This window comes from Aptenodytes forsteri, unplaced genomic scaffold (genome assembly GCF_000699145.1).
Source record: "Aptenodytes forsteri isolate BGI_AS27 unplaced genomic scaffold, ASM69914v1 Scaffold142, whole genome shotgun sequence".
NCBI classification, from domain to species: Eukaryota; Metazoa; Chordata; class Aves; order Sphenisciformes; family Spheniscidae; genus Aptenodytes; species Aptenodytes forsteri.
In genome coordinates, this window is record NW_008794598.1 from 3609646 (window position 1) to 3616247 (window position 6602).

A 6602-nucleotide genomic window follows, 5' to 3' on the forward strand; every position below is an offset into this window, starting at 1 on the left:
GCGTCGCAGCTGCCCGGGCACCCCCGTACCCCCCCGTGGCCCTGCCGCCCCATCCCCCTGCGGCCCCAGCCCTGGGCCGAGGGAGGGGGAAGATCTGCAGCCCCACAGCGGTTCCAGATTTGTAGGAGGCTGTGGAGTGCGGGGGGAGAGGCTGAAGGATTGCATCCTGATTTTTGTAGGAGGCTGTGGAGTGCAGGGGGAGAGGCTGAAGGATTGCATCCTGATCCGATAAATGCTCTTGATGTCTCGTGTCCGCTCACCCGTGCTGGTGCCCCGTGCCTCTCAGTGTCTGCTGCGGTCCGGCTCGGTGTGCCGGCAGCCTCCCCCCGCCCGCCCCTCGCCTCCAAGCCCTGCAGTGTGCATTTGCCTCTGTCCACGACTGATTTCATCCCCGCTGGTCCCCTGAGGGGTCCGCTCCTGGCTCCCAGCTCCCGGGTCACCCCGTGGCTGGGGAAGGATGCTTGGCTGGTGATGCCGCAGGAGAGCTGCCAGCTGCCATGGGGCTGCCCTGTCCCGCGTGGGCACGGTGGCTCAGGGAGCCTGGCGATCCCATGCACACAGGGTTTGGGGTTTGTCCCCAAGAAGGGGCGATGGAAGGACGTGATTAAAGCAGGGACATGCACTCAGCACTGCCAGGGCATGGACCGTGACCTGCTCTGCCATGGGTCCTGGGCTACCCCATCACACCGCTGTGACACTCCCCAAATATCACCCCATGCATACGGGATGCTGCTGCGCCTGCCCCGAATTCTCTGTCTCCTGCAGCAGCATGTTTTGGCCGGGCCGCCCTTGTGGGCCATGCCTGTGATGGAGCTGGGGTTGCCAGGGAGATAAAACACAAACTCCCGGTGCTTTTTGTGCTTTTCCCCAACCCCAGCTGGAGCGGGAGCGGGGGACTCGCCCTCCCCGTCGCCAGCGACACTGGCTGCCAGCAGCCGCTTTGTTCTCTGGAAATCCCCTGACTTCCCCCTGCTCCCAGCCGTCCCGCTCTGCGGTGCCGAGGACAGCGGGGGCTTCTCCCGTTCTCCATCCCTGTGGACTCTGGCCAGCCGGGATGTCCCTGCTCGGGGCCACTGCCACTCCTGTGCCAGCCCGGCTGTGTGGTGGCAGTGACGTTGCATGCGGGTTGTGGGTGCACGGGAGCCGCTGTCTGCCCTTGCCGATGACTTTGCCCTGGCTCGTCAAGCCTGGCACAGCAGCCCTGCTGCTTCCCAGATGGATCCAGCTCAGGCTTTTCTGCCTTCCCTCCCGGCAAGGCTCCCACGGGGACTCGCAGGGTTGATGGCGAGCGTGTGCTTGCAGAAGCGGGTGGTAAAGCCTGGCCTGGCCGCAGTGCTCGCTGGCTGCATCCTCTCACGCCAAAACCCTCCCAAGGTGCACGGCACAAAGCTCTCCGGGAGGAGGCTGCTTGCTCCGGGGAGTCTCACGCCAAAACCCTCCTGAGGTGCACGGCACAAAGCTCTCTGGGAGGAGGCTGCTTGCTCTGGGGAGTCTCTCGCCGGCATCGGTAGTGGGCGGTGAGCCGCGGTGCTCCCTGCCTGGGCACCGCGGTGGCAGCTGACGTGCAGTTTGTCACTGGGGTGAAGTGGCAAAGTGGATGGGCGCTCGGACCGGTACCCTCCCTCCTGGGGCTGCATTGTAGCAGCACCCAGTACAGACAAGGGCGAGAGGCAAAATGAACCCCAGAAGCAGCTGCACTGGAGGGGGAGCACAGCGGGACCGTGCCTGCGGGCACCGTGGTTAGGGGCGCGGGCGCTGCTCGGCTGTGCCCCCGTGCTGGCACCGAGCTAGGCGCAGGAGGAGGCTGTGCGTGCGCGAGAGCCTGGTTTTGTTAGCACGGAGGGCTGTGCTGCCTCCTGGCCCCCGGCCCTGATGGACGCGGTGCCGGAAACGCTTGCTCAGCTGCATGGCGGGGCCGGGATTAGGACAGGGATGAGGTTATGGAGGAGAACCGGCTGCCGGTCCCTGCCGTGCCAGGAGCCGGCCAGCCGGCAGCATCGCAGGGATGGGCTGGAGGGAAACCTCAGCGTGCGGCTCCGCACCGAGGTCTGGTTTTCGATTGCCCACAAGCTGCTTTCTTCCCAAAGGCTGATCTCGCTGCAAATCTGGCAGGCGCTGGGATTTCCAGGGCTGCCAGTCAGCTCTGATGAGCCCGTAGCGGTGCCTGGCCAGGCACGGGGGGGGGTCTTGCAGCTCTCCCCCCCGCCGGTGCCTGGCCAGGCACGGGGGAGTTTCTTGCAGCTCTCCATCCTGCCTTTGCCTCCGTCTCCTCTTCCCCTGCAACCTTTTCTCCTTTCACTGCCCTCTCCCAGGCCTGGCATGTAACTCTCATAAGGCCAGGGCAATTCGGAAACGCCGAGCAGCGTTTCCCACCGGGTTGTGGTCCAGGCTTTTGGCCAGGGCCGGGGCTGGCACAGGACGTCCCGCAGCTGGCTCAGCCCTGCTGGCCCTAGGGCGTGGGGAGTGCGCAGGGCTAGCTTTTATTTTTTCCTGCTTGAGTCATCCAACGGAGGTTGAAGTAGCTGCAGCGACGGAGCAGCCCAGGGCCTCGCTCAGCCTCGCTCCAGGCCGACGGAGCTGGGGACGGCCCCGTGCAGAGATGCTGGAGCAGCCGAGCTGCTGGCACTCGTCCCCTGGCTGCAGGGACTCCGCCAGACCCGCTTGCGCGGCGCCTGCAGATTTTAATTTAATTTTTTTTTTTTCCCCCTATTGCATCTCAAGCACGTACTGCACCGGCCCCGTGAGGCAGAGCCGAGCCCTGTGCACCCCCTGCGCCGAGCGGGACGGCCCCAGGGGTGTGGAGGGTCCGGTTTATTAGTGCATTATAATGCATTTGCTCCTGCCCTGGGCTCCCCTTGCAAGATGGGACTCAGCAGTTTGCACTTGCTCATCTGAGGGTGGATTTTCTCTGCCAGCCCCCTTGCAGGGGCTGTGGGTGATGGGGTGACCCCGCGTCCCTTCCCATGGGTGCTGAGCGCTGCAGTTAACTGGGAGAAAAGGGTTTTCAAGGGCTCCGGTCGGAGGAGAGGGCTGTGGCTCAGAAGGAGGGGGAGAGGTGAAGAAAGGGCTAGAAAAACAGAGGAAGGAGGCCAACGCACAGGGTGTGTTTGGCCGATGGCCACGCAAGCCCCTTGCTTGGGAGCTGCCTGGATGCTCGCCCCGAGAACACGGGTAAAACCTCCAGACGAAGGGTTTTCATTATCGCTTCGGAGCAGGGTTGCAGGCAGCCTTGGCCGCCTGCCTCTTCCTCCTCCTGCTGCTGCCTGCCGCGGTCCCAGGGTGGCAGAGCCCAGCAGCCGCGACGGTGACCCCTCCCTCCCAGCTGAGCCCCCCGAGGGGCGGGGGCGATGGGGCCGGCGAGGCGCCTGCCGGAGCTGAAATTCAGGTTGGAGTGTGGACAAGGCAGTTGGATCCCCGTGGCGCACAGCCAGCCTGGGAGCTGGAGGGCCGACGTCAGCCTGCGGCGAGCGCTCGGAGGGGAGCCCCGCGGCTCCGGCATCGCGCCCCACACGGCACAAGCCCGGGCAGGGCCGGTGGGGAGGGGGTGGTCGGGCTCCCCTAGGCCCCCTGCCTGGCTGCTCTGTTCTGGATTTAGGGCTTGGCAGGCTCTGGCGCCTGGGCGGTGAGCCTGCACCTCCCCTCCTCCCGCCCGCTCACCGCCCTCGCAGCCGCCAGGTAAGAGCCAGGAGCCCTGACGCCCCAGGGAGGGCCGCGGCATGGGAATGGTTCCCATTAGCTGACGTCTGCCGAACGCCAGGGGGGTTTGGGGGCTGCTTGGCTGCATCCAGCCAGCCGAGCTGGGCTTGCTGTCTGCTCCTGGAGAGGACTCCCCCAGCACCCCACACCAGCCCTCAGCGGGCTTTTTCCAACCCCTCCAGTGCATCCCACCTGCCCCACATCTGACGAGGAGCTCTCCCCATGAGGAGGGGTCCTGACGCAGCCGGCTGGGAATCCTGCCCAGCGGGAGCATGGCTGGCATCACCCGCCGGTGCTTTGCCCCACGGCAGGCTGTGCTGGGGGCTTACTGCTCCCCGCACCCACTCCCCCGGAGCTGGCTGCCAGCACCCTGGATGCACCGAGCCCCGGCGTGGGCTGGTGCTGGGAAATCGCTCCCTCCTGTCACCGTTTCACCTTCTCCTTCCCAACTGGGGCGGTGTTAACTCTCTCGCACCCTCAGCTGCAGCTGAGAGTGGCTATAAAGCAGCTCTCCACCCGCCTGCCTGCTGCTGCTCTGGCACGGCTGAGTTGGTCCCGGTGCCGCTCCTGCACACGCCGCAGGGCGATGTGGGTGGGGGGTGGCACCCACGCACTGTGCCGGTGACTGTGGGGGTCCTCGGGCTTGGCTCGGGGACATGCCCCAGCCATGGTTTGTAGTTTGCAAGAGCTGGAAAGCTGTGACCTTCATGGGAAGTGGAAGGGCAGGGGGGAGCCAGGAGAGTTGTCCTTCCGCTCTCAACAAACTTCAACTTTGGGGAAGGGGAAGAAAAGCAGCATTGAGTGAAAGTTTTGTTCTTCAGTTATTGCATTTATTCCCTTCTCTTGCTCCTTACCTTTATGAAAAAGCAAGAGGAGGTTCAGAGGGTTTTTCTTTGATGCTTACCCTGAGGAAAAGCACCAGCTCTTCTCCCCCGCAGCTCTCCTGGGAGGTCTGAGGGAGCCCCCCACCCCTCAGCTGCTGTTCGGAGCCCTGAAGCATGTCCGCTCGATCGGCCGCGGAGGATGCCGTGTCCCTGCCCACCCCCAGATACTAATGACTGTGAAATAGCCCAGCTGGTGCAGGGAGAACAGCGCCTGCTCTGGGCTGGCGAAGCAGGGGTTGAACCCGGGTTAAAGGCTCCCAAGGTGGCCCCCGAGCCCGGCGCAGCCCCCCGTGCCACTGAACTGGGGGGGTGTGGTGAAATCCCCACACTGTGGGGGACGGTGCCTCCGGCGCCGCTGTGGGCGGACTCTGTGGCTCCTACCTGTAGCGTCCAGCACACCCAGGAGCCACCTTTCCTCCGCGGCGGCCCCGCCAAGCCCCGCCACTGGGTGAGCATCGGCTTTGTTGCACGGCGGAGGGCTGGCATGCACCCGCAGGCCGTTGGGGGACCTTGACCCCCGGCTGCTTCGCTGCGGAGGGCGGCGGTGATTGAGGAGCGGGTGAGTCGCTGCTGTGGGGACACGGGGACAGCCAGCGCCGGTGGGTTTGCCAGCGGTGCGGACGCAGGCATGAGGCTGGTGCTGCCCGCGGGGTCTGTGGTGGGCAGGTTTCTCCGTGCACGCGTTGTCTCGCCCTGTGGCTGGTGGCCGGCAGCGTGCCAGCAGGGAGAGCAGCGGCGGCACCGCTCAGTTCCTCCATGCCCAGCGAGCAGCTCCGGCCCAGGGTGCCCTAAAGGGGTGGATTTAGGTGTTTGGGAGCGGTAATGCCACTGTGTTGGCACATCCTCTGCCCGTGCTGAGGACGTGATTCCCGTTCCTGGCTGCTCCCCACCACCCTCCTGGCAGGGACCACTTGTGCCAGCCGAGGAGCAGCGGGAGCATCCCTGAGCCGGGCACTGGTGCTGACCCAGCTTGCCCCAGGCTGACCGACTGGCATAGCTGTAACTTCAGGGCACCGGTTTTTGGGAGGAGCAGGTGAATGATGCAATGGCCGGGAGAGGCCGGGCTGAGCAGCACCGCGGGCTGGCGGGGCGGCTGGTGTCCTGAGGTGGTCCCGGGGTGCTGGTGGAGTGGGGACGTGGCGTGATGGAGGCCAGCTGGCTTTCTGTGCTCCGCTTCCTTCTTTGGAGGTTTCTTTGAAATGTCAGCGCTGCCTTCCCTCCCTCCCATTATCATAACAGTCCCGATGTATTTGCATTCGCTTTCCAAAGTGCCGTGCCCAGACAGAGGGTGGGTCACCCCGAATCCTGCTCCCAGGATTCCCTCTTAACCTGCTGGGGTGCAAAGGGCTCCCTGGACTTTCGGGGGTGCTGAAGCCCCATTGCTGGATGCCCTGCAGGGTCCCGTTCCCCCCCCCCCGCAGCTGCTGGGTTGTTAGATGCCATCCTGCTCCCCAGGATTTCCTCCTGGTGTGACCTGGGGAAGGGATGGCAGTGCAGGGTGGGGGAGCGGGGATGGTTTGGGGACAGAAGCAGGGGGAAGGGATGCAGCCAGTGAATCCAGGGCAGCGACAGAGCTCATCTCAGCGCAGCTGCCTCCCTCACCGCGACACCCCTCCTTCCAGGGCAGCAGCCCCCCGCGCACGGCTGCCCTGCCGGGGTGGGGGGGCCCGGCAGCCCCCCGTCTTGCCCCTCTCGCCCTTTGCCTGCTGCCAGCTGCTCCCCGGCACTGCACCTGGGCTGGGGGAGGCGGCGTGTGCAGCGCTGCCCTTCGCCTCTCCTCTGCGCGGGGACGCGAGCGGGCGCTGTTTGTCCCCGTCGCCTGCCGGCTGGCTGCCCCGCACCGGGGCTCGCCAGCCCCGGCTGCACCGGAGCCGCCAGCGCCCGTGAGAGCTCCGCCACCACTGCCACCGGGAACACCAATGCCACCGGCACAGGGCTCGGGGGACTGGGACACCTGGGAGAGGACAGCAAGAGCCTTCGCCCGCCGCCGGCATCCCCCTGCCCGTGCGGGGCTGCTGCCCC